Raw genomic sequence first — 19,654 nt, 5'->3', positions numbered from 1 at the left:
CTGTTCAGAAATTCGAAGTGGGGAGGGAAGAACTGACATCCTTTATTGTTAACTAGCTCTCACATTTTAAATACAAACTTCAGGAGAGGGGAAAGCAACGTGGGCCATATGTCACAGGTATCAGCTGCTCGTTTAGTTAAAATTGTCTATGCCTTGACGGGGCAACGATTAGTGTGGAAAGGGAACTTTAAAAGAGGTAGGTGTGCCAATCTGCACAAATGGTCAGTGATGACTAGCCCACTGCGCAATCTGAGTTCAAAATGAACTTTACTGATGGAATCAGTGCTGGAAAAGAAGTCTGAGGCCATGCAAAAAAAAAAAAAAAAAAAAAAGATTTCCCTTTCTTCAGCCCTGTATCTCTTCCACAAATCAACTTCCTGGCTTTTTATTTCACCCCTCCCCCACTCCTGGTTTCACCTATCATTTTGTGTTTCTTCCCCCTTTCCCCCACTTTCTTATTCATAATCTCTCTTTTCCACTCCCAATGGCCTATGGAAAGCAGCCAGTGAGTGAGTGGGCCAGTGACGGAGTAGAGATTTGAGGCTTTGACTTGAGAGATTCTGGCAGTTTTGGCAGTTGGACTGTGCAATCAAGTCAATCAAGATTTGAATAGCTCAGACTCAGCAGAAAACAGCTAATTGGGCAATCGAGGTCAGGTGATCAAGCAGTTTGAAAAGCTCAAACAAATAAATAAAGGGTTACCTCAAGCGGAGCGGCCTGTGGAAAGCAGCCAGTGAAGGAGTGGAGATTTGAGGCTTTGATGAAAAGAGGCTGAGGATGAGCTTCACTCCAAGTGAGGTAAGGCCGGGTAACTTCCTTTCAAAGGAGAAAGTTTCAAAAGTTGAGGCAACGTATTGGGTAGGTCATGGCAGCTGAGATTGGCCCTGTGGTTTGTTCATCCTGCAGCATGTGGGAAATCAGGGATAATTCCAGTGTCCCTGACGACCATGTGTGCAGGAAGTGTGTCCAACTGCAGCTTCTGACAGACCGCATTGAGCGTCTGGAGCTGCGATTGGATTCATACTGGAGCATCCACGATGCTGAGAAAGTCGTGAATAGAACATTCAGTGAGTTGGCCACACCACAGGTAAAGGCTACACAGGCAGAAAGGGAAGGGGTGGCCACTAGACAGCGTAGCGGTAGGCAGGTAGTGCAGGAGTCCCCTGAGGTAATCTCCCTCCTAAACAGGTGTACTGTTTTGGATACTGTTGGGGGAGATGTCTCATCAGGGGAAGGCAGCAGCAGCCGAGTTCATTGCACCATGGGTGGCGCTGCGGCACAGGAGGGAAGGAAAAGGAGTGGGAGAGCTATAGTGATAGGGGATTCGATTGTAAGAGGAATAGATAGGCGCTTCTGCAGCCACAAACGAGACTCCAGGATGGTATGTTGCCTCCCTGGTGCAAGGGTCAAGGATGTCTCTGAGCAGCTGCAGGACATTCTGGAATGTGAGGGTGAACAGCCAGTGGTCGTGGTGCACATAGGTACCAACGATATAGGTAAAAAATGGGATGAGGTCCTACAAGGTGAATTTAGGGAGTTAGGAGATAAACTGAAAAGTAGGACCACAAAGGTAATAATCTCTGGATTACTACCAGTGCCACGTGTTAATCAGAGTAGAAATAGGAGGATATTTCAGATGAATACGTGGCTTGAAAAATGGTGCAAGGGGGAGGGTTTCAAATTTCTGGGGCATTGGAACCAGTTCTGGGGGAGGTGGGACTGGTATAAACAGGTCGGTTTGCACCTGGGCTGGACTGGAACCAATGTCCTAGGGGGAGCGTTTGCTACTGCTGTTCAGGAGGCTTTAAACTAATGTAGCAGGGGGATGGGAACAAGTGCAGAGAGACAGAGGGGTGTAAAATGAGGGTAGAAGCAAAAAGTAGTAAGGTGAAAAGTAAAAGTGGCAGGCAAGCAAATCCAGGACAAAAAGCAAAAAGAGCCACTTTTCAACATAATTGTACAAGGGCTAAGAGTGTTGTAAAAACAAGCCTGAAGGCTTGTGTGTCAATGTGAGGATCATTCATAACAAGGTGGATGAATTGAATGTGCAGATAGTTATTAATGAATATAATATAGTTGGGATCACAGAGACATGGCTCCAGGATGACCAAGGATGGGAGCTCAACATCCAGGGATATTCAACATTCAGGAGCGATAGACAGGAAAGAAAAGGAGGTGGGGTAGCATTGCCGGTTAGAGAGGAGGTTAATGCAATAGAGAGGAGGTTAACACAATAGAAAGGAAGGACATTAGCCTGGAGGGTGTGGAATCGATATGGGTAGAACTGCATTACACTAAGGGGCAGAAAACGCTGGTGGGAGTTGCGTACAAGCCACCTAACAGTAGTAGTGAGGTTGGGGATGGTATTAAACAGGAAATTAGAAATGCGTGCAAAAAAGGAACAGTAGTTATAATGGGTGACTTCAATCCACATATAGATTGGGTGAACCAAATTGGTAAGGGTGCTGAGGAAGAGGATTTCTTGGAATGTATGGGGGATGGTTTTCTGAACCAACATGTCGAGGAACCAACTAGAGAGCAGGCCATTCTAGATTGGGTATTGAGCAATGCGGAAGGGTTAGTTAGCAATCTTGTCGTGTGAGGCCCCTTGGGTAAGAGTGACCATAATATGGTGGAATTCTTCATTAAGATGGAGAGTGACATAGATAATTCAGAAACAAAGGTTCTGAACTTAAAGAAGGGTAACTTTGAAGGTATGAGAAGTGAATTAGCTAAGATAGACTGGCAAATGATACTTAAAGGGTTGACGGTGGATATGCAATGGCGAGCATTTAAAGATCGCATGAATGAACTACAACAATTGTTCATCCCAGTTTAGCAAAAGAATTAATCAGGGGAGGTAGTGCACCTGTGGCTGACAAGGGAAATTAGGGATAGTATCAAGTCCAAAGAAGAAACATAAATTAGCAAAAAAAAGCGGCACACCTGAGGACTGGGAGAAATTTAGAGACCAGCAGAGGAAGACAAAGGGCTTAATTAGGAAAAGGAAAAAAGATAATGAGAGAAAGCTGGCAGGGAACATAAAAACTGACTGTAAAAGCTTTTATAGATACGTGAAAAGAAAAAGATTGGTCAAGACAGATGTAGGTCCTTCACAGTCAGAAACAGGTGAATTGATCATAGGGAACAAAGACATGGCAGACCAATTGAATAGCTACTTTGGTTCTGCCTTCACTAAGGAGGACATAAATAATCATCCGGAAATAGTAAGGGACCGAGGGTCTAGTGAGATGGAGGAACTGAGGGAAATACATGTTAGTAGGGATGTGGTGTTAGGTAAATTGAAGGGATTAAAGGCAAATAAATCCCCAGGGCCAGATGGTCTGCATCCCAGAGTGCTTAAGGAAGTAGCCCAAGAAATAGTGGATGCATTAGTAATAATTTTTCAAAACTCCTTAGATTCTGGATTAGTTCCTGAGGATTGGAGGGTGGCTAATGTAACCCCACTTTTTAAAAAAGGAGGGAGAGAGAAACCGGGGAATTATAGATCAGTTAGTCTGACATCGGTGGTGGGTAAAATGCTAGAGTCAGTTATCAAAGGTGTGATAACAGCACATTTGGAAAGAGGTGAAATCTTCGAACAAAGTCAGCATGGATTTGTGAAAGGAAAATCATGTCTGACGAATCTTATAGAATCTTTTGAAGATGTAACTAGTAGAGTGGATAGGGGAGAGCCAGTGGATGTGGTATATTTAGATTTTCAAAAGGCTTTTGACAAGGTCCCACACAGGAGATTAGTGTGCAAACTTAAAGCACACGGCAGTGGGAGTATGATATTGATGTGGATAGAGAATTGGTTGGCAGACAGGAAGCAAAGAATGGGAGTAAACAGAACCTTTTCAGAATATAGTGACTAGTGGGATACCGCAAGGCTCAGTGCTGGGACCCCAGTTGTTTACAATATACATTAATGATTTAGACAAGGGAATTAAATGCAGCATCTCCAAGTTTGCGGATGACACAGAGCTGGGCGGCAGTGTTCGCTGTGAGGAGGATGCCAAGAGGATGCAGGGTGACTTGGATAGGTTAGATGAGTGGGCAAATTCATAACAGATGCAATTTAATGTGGATAAATGTGAGGTTATCCACTTAGGTTGCAAGAACAGGAAAACAGATTATTATCTGAATGGTGGCCGATTAAGGAAAGAGCAGGTGCAATGAGACCTGGGTGTCATTGTACACCAGTCATTGAAGGTGGGCATGCAGGTACAGCAGGTGGTGAAAAAAGGAAATGGTATGTTGGCATTCATAGCAAATTGATTTGAGTACAGGAGCAGGGAGGTTCTACTGCAGTTGTACAAGGCCTTGGTGAGACTGCACCTAGAATATTGTGTGCAGTTTTGGTCCCCTAAACTGAGGAAAGTCATTCTTGTCATAGAGGGAGTACAGAGAAGGTTCACCACATTGATTCCTGGGATGGCAAGACTTTCATATGATGAAAGACTGGATCGACTAGGCTTATACCCACTGGAATTTAGAAGATTGAGGGGGGATCTTATTGAAACGTATAAAATTCTAAAGGGATTGGACAAGCTAGATGCAGGAAGATTGTTTCCGATGTTGGGGAAGTCCAGAATGAGGGGGTCACAGTTTAAGGATAAAGGGGAAGCCTTTTAGGACTGAGATGAGGAAAAACTTCTTCACACAGAGTGGTGAATCTGTGGAATTCTCTGCCACAGGTAACAGTTGTGGTCAGTTCATTGGCTATATTTAAGAGGAAGTTAGATATGGCCCTTGTGGCTAAAGGGATCGGGGGTATGGAGAGAAAACAGGTACAGGGTTCTGAGTTGGATGATCGGCCATGATCAAACTGAATGGCGGTGCAGACTCGAAGGGCCAAATGGCCTACTCCTGCTCCTATTTTCTATATTTCTGTCAGCCCATCTAGTCCATTCCAAGCCATTTAAACAGCCTAGTCCCATCGATCCACACCTGGATCATAGCCCTCTAAACCCGGCCCATCTGTATAATTATCCAAACTTCTCTTAAATGTTGAAATCGAACCTGTATCCACCATTTCAGCTGGCAACTCCTTCCACACCCACACCAATCTCTGAGTGAAGGAGATTCCCCCAAGGTTGCCTTTAAATGCTTCACCTTTCACCCTTAAGCTATGACCTCTAATTCTAGTGGTGGTGCTGGTATCTCTGCAATTAGTGACTGAGTTTGTGATTCTGACTGGATCTCCTCAACAAAACATTGTCTTCTCCATGTTTCAGTGTGAAACTCTGAAGGTAGTACAGACTGTAAGGAACAGTGTGTAAACACGGTTGAAACGTGTTTATTTCCTTCCCATCCTCCTACCTGCTTATTCTGGCCTCTTCCCCCATCCTTTTCTGTCCTGATGAAGGATCTTGTCCTCAGATGTCGACTGTTTATTCCTCTCCAGAGATGCTGCCTAAATTGTTGAGATCCTCCAGCATTTTGTGTGTACCCTGCTCTGGAGTTTCAGCAGCTGCAGAATCCCTGGTGTTGTTAAAACGTGTGTTCTGTTTTTCAAAGATTTTTCTTATCGGGACTGCACAGTCATTTCAAATGAAACTCACTTAGCTTAAAAACACAAGAGGAGTGTCACTCCTGAACTTCAATTGCTTAATCTAATGAATAATCATATTCCACTATTCAGAGAATTTGGATTCTCTCCAAGATGCATGTCTGCTATTTGTCCTGGCTAAGAGAGCATGGATCAAGGTGGCACTGGGATCTGCTTTCAAATTGTACTCAGCACTCGCTTTATTTAATACCTCCTGTACCGGTGGTATAGTGGCTTCAGCACTGGTCTTCAGGACAGATGGTCCCAAGTTCAAATCTGGTCATGTCCTAACATGCAGCAGCGGTATCAGTGCGAAGGAAAGGCCTAGCAACCCACAAAAACCCTATAGACACCTACACTGTCCATAGGGCCACCATGAATCAACAGGGACTCGATGCACTCGACAACAGGAAGTACCTAATGAAGTAGCCACTGAGTGCATGGTGTGTTCTGCTGCTCATCCACTTCAAGGTCCAAGGTGTTGTGCATTACAGAAGAGTTTCTTTCACCCTCCTGTCAGCTTGAACTGGTCTGGCCACTCACCTCTGACTTCTCTCATTAATAAGGTGAAATGCCACTCGCTGCACTTTTTTTTGCACCATTCTCTGTAAACTCTTCTGGCTGCTGTGCGTGAAAATTCCAGGAGATCAGCAGTTTCTTAGATACTCAGACCACCCTTTCTCAAACCACCAACAACCATTCTACGGTCAAAGGCACTTAGATCACATTTCTTCCCCATTCTGATATTTGATCTGTACAACAACTGAACCTCTTGACCATGTTTGCATGCCTTTGCATCATGATTGGCTGAAAAGGTAATGAGATTAATGAGCAGGTGTATTCATGTACCTAATAAAGTGGCACTGAATGGATTTTTTTTGTATTTACATTGTATGCATGTATTTGTAAAAGTATTATATTGCTATTATACTATTATATATAGTACTATAACTGGGTGGTGGGGTACAGACACGTCTCTACCAAAGGAGGTGTAAGGGGCACGTTCCCTCTGCTAGCCTGCAGGTCACCCTTGGGCAAGTTGTAGCACCTGCTTAGCCCCGATCAGGGTCAAGTGAATCTACGGGAAGCAGGTTATGGATGGTTGTATGAGCAGCTGGTGCTTATCACGTCCTGGTTATGTGACCACTGACGCCAGGCAGACAATTTCTGAAGAATATTGAAAATGGCTAGGGTCAGCCATCTTGTAAAGACACTGCCCAGAAGAAGGCAATGGCAAACCACTTCTGCAGAAAAACTTGCCAAAGACAATCATGGTCATAGACCGTGATCGCCCATGTCATCTGACATCAAAATCAGAATCAGGTAATATACACGATTTATAATTTATTTATACTTCGATGTAATTAAAAATAAACAGTTTTACTTAACCACAAAGTGTATTGCTTCTGTGGGTTTATTACTTGGAGGAGTGATGTGCATAAATGTAAGTGTTTCATTAAGAACAAAGTCTATTGTGTGGGTTGAAAATTATATAAAATCGTACCATACCCTGACATCAGGTATAGACTGCTTTCAACAGAGGATATTTTGTTACTACCCCACCTCTGTTAGTTGCTTATGCAGGCAGTAACACAAAAGAGAATCTGGAAATAGAATTAATTTAAAATTGCCATGTGTACTGTGAAAAGCTTGGCTGTTGACACAGATCAAATCATTACACATTGTATTTACTAGATAGAAGGCAGAAATACAAAACAATGCAGATTAAAGTGCAACAGCTACAGAGAACGTGTGATGCAGGTAAACTATCAAGTGCAGGGTCATTTCACCGCAGATTCTGAGGTCAAGAGTTCATCGTATTGTACTTGGAAACCATTTAGTTGTCTTATATCAGTGGGATAGAAGCTGTCCTTGAGCCTGGTGATACACGGTTTCTTGCTTTTGTATCTACTAACCAATGGAAGAGGGCAGAAGGGAGAACATCCTAGTTGTGTGGGGTCTTTTTGTACAATTAACTTGATCAATGAGGTGTTCAGTTTGAATTAGACAAAGTGTTTAATCTGTACATTGTTTGCGCTGAGTAATTAAGGCTACTAAATCTATTCAGCTTAAAAACTGCTAGAAGTAAGTTTCTCCTTTCTGAAGTTGTACTTAGTGCTGTATGTACCAATTAAAGCAATTTAACAGATGAGATGCATAGATCAGGTAAACAGCCAGAGACATGTTTTCAGGGTGAAAATAGCTAATACAAAGAGGCATAATTTTAAAGTGATTGGAGGAAAGTAGAGGAGAACATCAGGGGTAAATTTTTACACAGAGAAGCAAGTGAATAGAACACCCTGCAGCTGTGGTAGAGGCAGATTCATTAGGGACGTTTAAGAGAATCATGGACGATCAAAAAATGTTGGGTTATGTTAGGTTGATCTTAGAATAGGTTGATTCCTTAAGGTTGTCATAGCTAGGGGTGGTAATAGGGATTAGCTCCAACTATTTATTAAGTAATCCCAGTGGTATATATCTCAAATAGCCTCTGAAAACCAAGACCAGCTCCTGGCCTTCACATCTGCTTTAGCCACTGACCCTGGCAGCATCATTTCTACTGACAAAAGAAGGGCAAAGTTGGTTACTGGCACCTTAAAACTAGTCACTTTGGGCAGATGGGGCCCATCAGCCATGGTTGGCAGCTCATCTAGGGGAAGGAAATCTCTGATCTCAAACTTTAGCTGTCGTGTGGCTATATTCATTCATGGGGAAGGCTATGGGAGTAAACTCCAAAGGAAAATTCACGAGCTGGAGTCCCTAAGGCAGTCCGACATTGAGTTCAATGCTGAGTGGCAGCTCCTACAACGCCACTGGTGTGAAACTGTATCAATCTCTGCCGTTCCTTTGGGTTCGTCAGATGTGTGGAGAGTGAGGATCGGGACATAGGCGGCAGTATGTTTTCCATATTGTACTGACCAGGCTAGCCAGCTAAAACACAACATCCATAGTCAATCCTGACCAACAGAGCCCCAAGAAAGAATAGGTTAAAAGGTCGGAACAATGTCATGGGCCAAAGGTTCTGTACTGTGCTGGACTGTTCTATGTTCAAATAATTTCTTGAAACTTGATTGTTTTATGATTAGGTTTCAACTCAGTGGGATATTCCAATCAAAAACTGGATGTAAAATGCAGACTCCTTTACAAAGAGGCATGTCAGTTATATGAAATAAAATAAGGATTCAAAAAATGTATAATTGACATACATAATTGTACAGTGACTAGGAAAATCTCATCTAATCATTGTCAAGATTACATATCCCATCACTTCCCCACTCTCACCTCCCACATCCCAAAATAATGCAAAACACCCAGGCAGCTGAATCTGAGTTATTAATAGATCCATCAGGGTAATTCTTTGGAACTTTTCTGGGGCAATTTTCATTCATGTTTTGGAGCATGTTGATTGCTTGTGCAAGCCACAAGACATAGGAGCTGAGTTAGGCCATTCGGCCCATTGAATCTGATCCACCATTTCATCAACAATAGAAAATCTGCAGATGCTGAAAATCTAAGCAACACACACAAAATGCTGGAGGAACTCAGCAGGCCAGGCAGCATCTAAGGAAAAAAGTAAACAGCCAATGTTTTGGGCCATGATCCTTCATCGGGACTGGAGAAAAAAAGATGAAAAGTCAGAGTAAGAAGATGGGGGGAGGGGAGGAAGAAATACTCAATAGTATTGAGTATTTAGTTTAGGATTTAGTTTTTCAGTTTAGGAAAGGGACCAATATCTTGGCGGGCAGGTTTGCTAGAGCTGTTGGCGAGGGTTTAAACTAGTTTGGCAGGGGGATGGGAATCAGAATGTGAGTGCAGAGATTAGGGTAGAAGGACAAGGGCATGATGCTATGTGTTCTGAGTTGATGAGGAAGGACAGGCAGGGGACAAAACATAAATGTAGACAGTTAAAGGGGTTGAAATGTGTCTATTTCAATGCTAGGAGTATTAGAATACATGGGATGAACTTAGAGCATGGATCTGTACGTGGAACTATGATGTTGTGGCTGTTACTGAAACTTGGCTGGAGGAAGGGCAGGATTGGCTGATGCAGGTTCCGGGGTTTAGGTGTTTTAAAAGAAATAGGACGGGAGGTAGAAAAGGGGGGAGAGTAGCATTACTGGTCAGGGATAGTATCACGGCTATAGAAAGAGAGGACACTGCAGAGGGAGTGTCCACGGAGTCAGTCTGGGTGGAAGTCAGAAATACGAAGGGATCAGTCATGGTGCTGGGAGTAGTCTATAGGCCTCCAAATAGCCCTTGAGACACCGAGGAGCAGATAAGCAGGCAGATTTTAGAATGGTGCAAGAAATGCAAGTTTGTAGTTATGGGTGATTTCAACTTCCCTCATATTGACTGGCACCTCCTGAGTGCAAGGGGGATAGATGAGGCTGAATTCATCAGGTGTGTTCAAGAAGAATTCCTGACACAGTATGTGGACCAGCCGCCAAGAGGAGAGGCTATACTGGATCTAGTTCTGGGTAATGAACCTGGTCAGGTGGCAGACCTCTTGGTGGGGGAGCATTTTGGTGAGAGTGACCACAACTCCCTTAGCTTCAGCATAGCTATGGAAAGGGATAAAACAGACAAAATGGGAAAGTGCTTAACCTGTGCCAATTGGTGAAAGGGATAAAGACTGGCGATGGAAGAATCTGATAGGAGCGGACAGAAGGCCAGGGAAGAAAGGGAAGGGGGAGGAGAACCAGAAGGAGGTGATGGGCAGGTAAGATGAAAAGATGAGGAAGGAAAATGGGAATGAGGAATAGCGACGGACGGGAGGGGTGGGCATTGGAGGCATTACCGAAAGTTTGAAAAATCGATGTTCATGCTATCAGATTGGAAGCTACCCAGATGGAACAGAAGCTGTTGCTACTCCAGCCTGAGTGTGGCCTCATTGTGACAGTAGAGGAGGTCATGGACTGACATGTCAAAATGGGAATAGGAAGTGGAATTAAAATGGTAGCCACTTTTTCTAGTGGACAGAGCATAGGTGCTTGGTGAAGTGATTTCCCAATCTACCAAGCACATCCATCCCTTCCCTGTACCTTCTGCTTTCTGCAGGCATCACTCCCTATGTGACTCCCTTGTCCATCTGTTTCTCCTCACTGATCTCTGATCTCCCTCCTGGCAGTTACCCTTGCTAGCTAAACAACAGCTCCGGATTTTACCCTTGGGGTTTACTCCCAAAGTCTTCCCCATGAGGGCAAGGCAATGGATGTTTGAGATGACAGTTTTCCTTCTCCTAGATGAGCTGCCAAACATGGCTAACAGATCCCATCTACCCAAAGTGACTTGTTTTAAGGTGTCAGTAACCCTCCTTTGGCCCTTCTCCTGTCTGTAGAAATGGTTCCGCTGGGCTTAGTAGCTAGGACACACGTGCAGGCCAGGAGCTGGACTTGGTTGTCAGAGGTTATATGAAGCACACACCGTTGGGAGCATTTAATATGTAGCGGAAGCTTTTTCCCATTACCACCCCTGGCTATAATAACCTCAAAGAACCAAATTTTAAAGTAAATTTATTATTAAAGTATGTGTATGTCACGAAATAATAGCCTGAAATTCATTTTCTTATGGACATTCACAGTAGAATAAAGAAATACAATAGAATCAATAAGAAGCTGCACACAAAGACTGACAAGCAAGCAATGTGCAAAAGAAGCCAAACTGTGCAAATCCAAAACAAGCTAATAATAATAATAATTAACAATAATCCCACAAATTATATTATGACTGATCTGTTATTACAGATAGGACAATCCATAATAACCATCCAGATATAATAACACAGGATAGACAAGCAAGAACAGCTTACTTAACAGATATAGCCATTCCAAACACACATAACTTACTGAAATCAACAAGTGAAAACAGCTAAGTGTTGAATTAAAAGAGGAAATTGAAAGACTTTGTGTAGACATTGTCCCTATAGTAATATCTATAAATGGCATCATCCCAAAGGTACTACACAACAGCTTCAAACAATTAGACCTGCACAGCAATATTTATATAAATCTTCAGAAAGCACCACTAGAATAGTCCATAAGTTCTTATCAATTGAGAAATTGGCTATGCCTATACCTCAGGTTTTACCAGCTTTAGCTGAGAAAAAAAACAGTAATTGAAAATGTAAATTAGTAATACTGAAGAGCATGAGTTGTAGAGTCCTTGAAAGTGAGTCCACAGGAAACATCCCATAGACGCACTATAGAAAATATCCTCTCCGCATCCACTCATCTAGGCCTTTCAATATTCAACAAGCTTCAATGATATTCCTCCTCTTTCTTCTAAACTCTAGCGAGTACCTCATACACATCTCATACATGAACTGGGTAAGATAGAAAGGAATATTGGTGAATCAACCCCATGAATTAAAACACTAATCTGTGGTGCAGAGAGAAGTGTGAAGGCAAGAGTTTTCATTGCATTCAGGTGTAATGCAGAAGGATTTTTACAAATGGATGTGACAGAGGAGGAAGATCGCCTTTCAGCAGCATTCACTCACAGCCCCGTGCCATCTGTCAAAGCAGGAGCTGTAGCCAAACACCATGAATACACGTCACCAACTGTGGCTGTTAAAGTTATATTATCCCTCAGCTTCTACACCACAGGCTCATTCCAGACTGGAAGAGATGACTCAAGCGATATAGTCATTTGCTGCCCATGTTGCCATGAGGCAAGTGATAAATTATTTCTTTGTAAGAAGGCAGTCCTGTTCTCCCCACACAGACTGCTGATCAGAGTAAGAAAGCTGGATATCTTTACCTGCATCTTGCTGTTTTCTCCCTAGGATCATAAAACATACAGTACTGTGCAGAAGTCTCTCTCACACACACACACACACACACACACCCGCCCCCAAGACTTCTGCACAGTACTGTAGTAATTTTATGTATTGCACTGTACTGCTGCCACAAAAAAAAGACACACGTTTGAGTGAGGATAATCCTGATTTTGATATGGGTCTCTATTGTGGACTGAAAGTGGGAAGGGGGCAGTGAGAAGGGAAACATGGTTGGGAAAAGGGGAGGGAGCAGGAAACACCAGAGAGACATTCCATCATGATCAATAAACCAATTGTTTAGAATCAAGTGACCTTGGCTGGTGTCTTGGGTCTGGGTGTGGCTGCACTTGAGCCCATTTTCTGCCCTGTCACTCCTTCCCACCTGTTCCACACAGCACTCTACCCTCTCCATTTCCAACATCTTTTGTTCCTGCCAGATTTACAAACTTGCGCTCTGCACCATAGCACTGTGCAGAATTCTTAGACACCCTGGCTCGATATATATCCTAAGACTTTTGCAAAGTACAACAGGAATAGAATAAGACCTTTCAGTTAATTCTGCTCCATCATTCCATCATGGTTGATTTATTACCCCCTCTCGACACCATTGTCCTGTAACCTTTGATACCCTTGCTAATCAAGAATCTGTCAGACTCTGCTATACCCAATGATGGTCTCCACAGACATCTCTCTATCTAAGCCTTTGAGATTTCAATACGTTTCAATGTCCAGTAATCTCCCCCCCCCACCCCCCACCATTGTTCTCCCCTAGATTGAGTGGGTGTGGACAGGATGTTTAGTGCAGTGTGGAAGTCTAGGACCAGAAAGCAGAGCCTTAGAGAAGAAAGATGACCTTTTAGAACACCGATGAGGAGGAATTTCTTTAGCTAGGGGGAGGTGAATCTGTGGAATTTATTGCCACAGACAGTTGTGGAGGATAAGTCATTGAGTATATTTAAACCGGTTGATGGGTTTTTGATTTTCAGGGATCAAAAGGTTGTGAGGGGGAGGTGGTGTGAGAATGGGGTTGAGGCAGATGTGAATCAACCATGATAGAATGATGGAGAGGATGTGATCCGCTGAATGAACTAACTCTGCCCCTGGGTCTTGTGGTCTGTGGTCTTATAATTATATTCATCAACATGGAAATCACTTTTTTACTCTGAGTCTTACAAAGAAATAAGGAACCCTTTGCATTCAAGATTAGAAATGACGATGAAGTTTGAGTTCTTAGTTAGTTGTTGAGAGAATGAATCTTCATCTTCACAACTGGATATAATTGTTGCCATTTAGTTTAATTCCCAAATACTAGAGGAACTCAGCAGGTCAGGTGGCATCTATGGAGGGGAATAAGCAGTCACCATTTTGAGCAGAGACGCTTCATCAGGACTGGAAAGGAAATGGGAAGAATCCAGAAAAAGGTGGATGGAGGGGAAGGAGTACAAGCTAGAAGGTGAACATACACCAATCCTCTTAGAAAGATCAGAAGTGGAAAGAGTGAGCAATTTCAAGTTCCTGGCTATCAACATCTTTACGAACCTAGACCCAACATATTGATGCAGCTACAAAGAAAGTACGACAGCGGTTACATTTCATTAGGGGTTTGAGGAGATATGGTGTGTCACCAAATGCACTCACAACTTTTACAGATCTACTGCGAAGAGCATTCTAACTGGCTGCATCGCCATCTGGTATGGGGGTGGGTGCTACTGTGCCGGATCGAAATAAGCTGCAGAGAAATGTAAACATAGTCAGCTCCATCGTGGGCACCAACCTTCGTAGTACCCAGGACATCTTCAAAGCGAGATTGTTCAGAAAGGCCATGTCCCTCATTAAGGACCCACTCAGTGATTCAGGAACAGCTTCTTCTCCTCCATCAGATTTCTGAATGGGTATTGAACCCATGAACACTACCTTGCTACATTTTGTTTCTATTTTTTCACTAATTTAATATAACTATTTAATGTATATATTTACTGTAATACAGTTTTTTCTAATGTTATCTATTTCGTTGTACTGCTATGGCAAAGTCAACAAATTTCAGGACGTATGCCACTGATATTCAACCTGATTCGGATTCTAGTAGGTGAAGCCGGGGCAGTGGGGAAGGGGGATGAAGTGAGAATCTGGGAACTGATAGGTGACAAAATTAAGTCCTGGGGAGGAAGGAATCTGATAGGAGTGGAGATCAGAACATAGGAGAAAGGGAAGGTGGATGAGCCCCAAGGGAAGCTGAGGAGAAGAGGAGGTAAGAGGCCGGGGTAGGGAATTGAAGAAAAGGGAAGGGGGGTGGGGAGGAGAAGCATTACCAGAAGTTAGATAAAAATATGTTCATTCCATCAGATCGGAGGCTACCCAGGGAGAATATGAGGGTTTTCTGCTTCAAAGGGAGAGTGGCCTCATTGTGGCGGTAGAAGAGGCCTTGAACCGACAAGTTGGAATGGGAGCGAGAATTGGAAATAAAATTGGCCACTGGGAAATCCTCCAGCATCTTGTAGATGTTACTCTTCATTTCCAGAGTAACATCTGAAGAACCTCTCGTGTTCCTGCTTCCGTTCCTGACTGTCCAGCTACATAACCACTTTTGTTCCGAAAATCTGCGCCATTTATTCCAGACACACCTCATTTCTTATTTTTTGGCAACAATATCTTAAAATGTCAGAATAGTTATGTATGCTAATGACAGCTGGTGCTAACTGATCATCATTTTCTTCAACCACTCCATTTCTGAGATTCCATAGAATAAACAGAAGTTCATTTGAAGTAAACTGTGAAAAACCATGTGTTCGTATTTCACTGAAGTTTCCTAAATATCAAAATTTATTTCCACCTCAGGCCATTTGTAACTTTAGCATCGTTTGTAACCTTGCTTGAGCTTTCAGTTATATGTCATCTCTCACCAGAATGATAGCCTATTGCAGCTTTCTGAATTGAATTGACTTTATTTCTTACATCTTTCACATACATGAGGAGTAAAAATCTTTACGTTATGTCTCCGCCTAAATGTGCAATGTGCAATCATAGTAATTTATAAAAAATTATAATAAATAAAACAGTCAATGTAACATAGAAATACTCACAAGCCAGCATGAGTTAATCTGTCTGATGGCCTGGTGGAGGAAGCTGTCCTGGAGCTGTTGGTCCTGGCTTTTGTGCTGCAGTACCATTTCCCAGATGGTAGCAGCTGGAATAGACTGTGGTTGGGGTGATTCGGGTCCCCAATGATCCTTCAGACCCTTTTCTCACACCTGTCTTTGTAAATGTCCTGAATCATGGGAAGTTCACAACTACAGATGTGCTGGGCTGTCTGCACCGCTCTCTGCAGAGTCCTGCCATTAAGGGAGGTACAGTTCCCATACCAGGCAGTGATGCAGCCAGTCAAGATATTCTCAAATGTGCCCCTGTCACGTCAAGGATCCAGAAGGCCCATACCAAACTTCCTCAAACGTTTGGGGTGAAAGAGGTGCTGTGTTGCCTTTTTGACCACACAGCTGGAGTGTACAGACCACGTGAGGTCCTCAGTGATGTGTACGCTGAGGAACTTAAAGCTGTTCACCCTCTCAACTCCAGATCCATTGATGTCAATAGGGGTTAACCTGTCTCCATTCCTCCTGTAATCCACAACCAGCTCCTTTATTTCTGTGACATTGAGGGAGAGTTTGTTTTCTTGATACCGCTGTGTCAGAGAGATGACTTCTTCCCTGTAGGCTACCTCATTACTATTTGAGATTAGGCCAATCAATGTAGTGTTAGCACATTTAATTAGCAGATTAGAGCTGTGGGTTGCGACAGTCATGGGTATACAGGGAGTAAAGGAGGGGACTTAGTACACAGCCCTGAGGGGCTCCTGTGTTGAGACTCAGAGGGGTTGACCTGAGGAAGCCCACTCTTACCATCTGCCAGCAATCTGACAGCAAGACCATGATCCAACTGCACAAGGCAGGGTCAAGGCTGAGGTCTCTGAACTTCCTGTCAAGCCTGGATGGAATTATGGTGTTGAATGCTGAACTGTAGTCCAAGAACAGCATTCTCACATAAGCATCCTTCCTCCAGATGTGTAAGGATGGTGTGTAGAGCAGTGGCTGTTGCGTCATCTGTCGATCGGTTGTGTTGGTAGGCGAATTGTAGGGGGTCCAGTTTGGGCGGTAGGTTGCTGCAGATGGAATCCTTGGCCAGCTCTCAAAGCATTTGCTTATTATTGAGGTGAATCCAACAGGACGCCAGTTGTTCAGGTATGTTACCTTGGTCTTTTTTGGTACAGGGACAATGGCAGATAATTTGAAGCAGGAGGGCACTCTACACTGGGAGAGGGAGAGATTAAAAATGAGTAAAGCTCATTTCTGTCTGACAGCTTATCTATTTCTGGAATACTCATCTACACCTTAGCTATTGTTAAACTTAACTATTCTAGTACCATTTCAGATGACCTCTTAATATTGACCATCCTTAAGCTTGAACATAGAACATCGAACAGTACAGTACAATCCCTTTAGCCAACAATGTTATCCCAAACTTTTAGCCTATTCTAAGATCAATCTAACATAGCCCTCCATTTTGTTAATCCATGTGCTTTTCTAAAAGTTTCTTAAATGTCTCTAACATTACCACCTCTAGCCACCTCTCTGAGGAGGGCATTTAATACACCCACCTATCTGAATAAAAAATGTGTGTTAGCCAGTTCTGCCTTGGAAAAAGAGTTTCTGGCTGTCCACTCAATCTATGCCTCTTTTCATCCTGTACATCTCTATCAAGCCATCTCTCATCCCCCTTCACTTCAAAGAGGACAGCCCTAGCTTACTGGCCTTTCCACATATGACATCCTCTCTAATCCAGGTGTCTTCCTGGTAACACACAGAATGCCGTAGGAACTCAGCAGGACAGGCAGTATCTAAGGAGAAGAATAAAGAGCTGCCATTTTGGACCAAAACCCTTTATTAGGACCCTTCATCATCCTAGCAAATCAACCCTGTACCCTCTCTAAAACTTCCACGCACTTCCTACTATGAGGTGACCAGAAGTATACACAATACTCCAAGTGCAGTCTAACCAGAATTTTATAGAGCTACAACATTACCTCGAAACTCTTGAACTCAATTCCTCAACTAATGAAGGCCATGGTAAATTGCACCTAGTGCATAGGTAAGCAGTGAATTCTGGGGGAGGTATAAAGGAGAATAGATAAGGTTTAGAATGGTATATCTATACTGTCATCATGTGGAGGCTTGTGTCCTTCAAGGACTCCATCATGTGATGCCAACTCAGGGTCACCCATGTTGGAACAGCTGTGGATGAGACGCCAGATGAAGATTGATCCAACCCCGGCTCCCGAACGCACAGACTCACGTCTGCCCCTCCTGGGCCATGCCATATGAAATAATAACAGCATCTCTTATAGTATTAATGTGAGTACTCCCTTGATGGTTGATAAACACTAGATCTTCTGTAGATACTGAAAATACAGAGCAATATACACAAAATGCTGGAGGAACTCAGCTGCTCAGGCAGCATCTATGGAAATAAGTAACATTTCAGGCCAATCCTTTTTCAGGACTGGAAAGGAAGGGGGATGGTCTGCCTCACAGGTAGATAGGGTAGTTAAGAAAGCTTATGGGGTGTTAGCTTTCATAAGTCAAGGGATAGAGTTTAAGAGATGCGATGTAATGATGCAGCTCTACAAAACTCTAGTTAGGCCACACTTGGAGAACTGTGTCCAGTTCTGGTCGCCTCAGTATAGGAAGGATGTAGAAGCATTGGAAAGGGTACAGAGGAGATTTACCAGGAAGCTGCCTGGTTTAGAGAGTATGGATTATGATCAGAGATTAAGGAAGCTAGGGCTTTACTCTTTGGAGAGAAGGAGGATGAGAGGAGACATGATAGAGGTGTACAAGATATTAAGAGGAATAGACAGAGTGGACAGCCAATGCCTCTTCCCCAGGGCACCACTGCTCAGTACAAGAGGACATGGCTTTAAGGTAAGGGGAGGGAAGTTCAAGGGGGATATTAGAGGAAGGTTTTTCACTCAGAGAGTGGTTGGTGCGTGGAATGCACTGTCTGAGTCAGTGGTGGAAGCAGATACACTAATGAAGTTTAAGAGACTACTAGACAGGTATATGGAGGAACTTAAGGTGGGGTTTATATGGGAGGCTGGGTTTGAGGGTCAGTACAACATTGTGGGCCGAAGGGCCTGTAATGTGCTGTACTATTCTATGTTCTAAGAGGCCAGAATAAGAAGGGGTGGAGGGAAAATGAGTGCAAGCTTGTGGGTGATAGGTAAAGCCAGGTGGGTTGGGGAGGAGTGATAAAGTAAGAAGCTGGGAGGTGATAGGAGGAAAAGGCAAAGGATGCCATCAGGTTAGGGGCTACCTGGATGGAATTTGAGGTGTTGCTCTTCCAACCTGAGAGCAAAAGGGAAAACCATGAACTGACATGTTGGAATGGGAGTGGGGATTGGAATTAAAATTGTTGGCAACTGGGAATTTCTGTTTCTCATGGATGGAGCGGAGGAGCTTGACAAAGCAGTTCCTCAGTCGAGGCTGTGTTTCATCAATGTAGAGGAGGCCACGTTGGAGCACAAGCTATAGCAGACAATATCAAAAGACACACAGGTGAAATGTTGCTTCACCTGGAAGGACTGCCTGTGGCCCTGAATGGAGATGAGGGAGAAGGTGAATGGGCAGGTGTAGCTGAAGGCTGGTGCATCCTTAATAGGCTGACTGGTTTCTATGCTGAATGACTTTTTGATTTAAAATAGACCATACAGATATGATATATCATTTGATTAATATAATTTGAAAGCATTAAACACAGTCATTTCAAGAGAACAGATTAAAGTCAAATACTAAATGTGCATGAATGTAGAGTATATATTAATTTGAAAACCATTTTAGTGTTCTTGTTAAAAGTTTGTCAAGCTTATAATTCAGCTTTTACATCACCCAGTCCACTGCACAGCCATTATAAAGTACTAGGAATGCTGACCTAATGGAAGCTTAAAGGCCAGACAGAGAAAGTGGCATTGCACAGCCCCAGTGGCCTAATGGATAAGGCATTGGCCTCCTAAGCCAGGGATTGTGGGTTCAAGTCCCATCTGGGGTGATGAAGAAGTCCTTTTACTGGTAGCCTAGTGCCAAACCACCAGAGAAATGCTTTACCATGCTAGTAATGGTGGTTCAATTCACACTGCTGTCAGGAGGGAGTTTGTACATTCTTCCTGTCATCTTGGGTACTCTGCTTTCCTCCCATGTTCCAAAGATCATAAGAATAGAAGGCATAGGGGCAGTATTAATCCATTCAGCCCATCGAGCCTGCTCCAGTTTTCCATC

General features: G+C 43.3%; 2 non-coding genes across 2 annotated transcripts; both read left to right on the top strand.

The window, feature by feature from the left end:
• The first annotated feature begins 219 nt into the window (after positions 1 to 219).
• LOC132394912 (small Cajal body-specific RNA 18) lies at positions 220 to 307 on the top strand. The gene has a single exon (XR_009512452.1). It is a non-coding gene; the product is annotated as a small Cajal body-specific RNA 18 (non-coding RNA).
• A 19,047-nt stretch (positions 308 to 19,354) lies between these two features.
• Positions 19,355 to 19,427, top strand: trnar-ccu (transfer RNA arginine (anticodon CCU)). The gene has a single exon. It is a non-coding gene; the product is annotated as a tRNA-Arg (tRNA).
• The last annotated feature ends 227 nt before the right edge of the window (positions 19,428 to 19,654 follow it).

The sequence above is a fragment of the Hypanus sabinus genome, chromosome 5 (assembly GCF_030144855.1).
Source record: "Hypanus sabinus isolate sHypSab1 chromosome 5, sHypSab1.hap1, whole genome shotgun sequence".
Taxonomy (NCBI): Eukaryota; Metazoa; Chordata; class Chondrichthyes; order Myliobatiformes; family Dasyatidae; genus Hypanus; species Hypanus sabinus.
The sequence above is the reverse complement of the archived record's forward strand: the minus strand, read 5'-3'. Positions and strand labels throughout refer to the sequence as shown.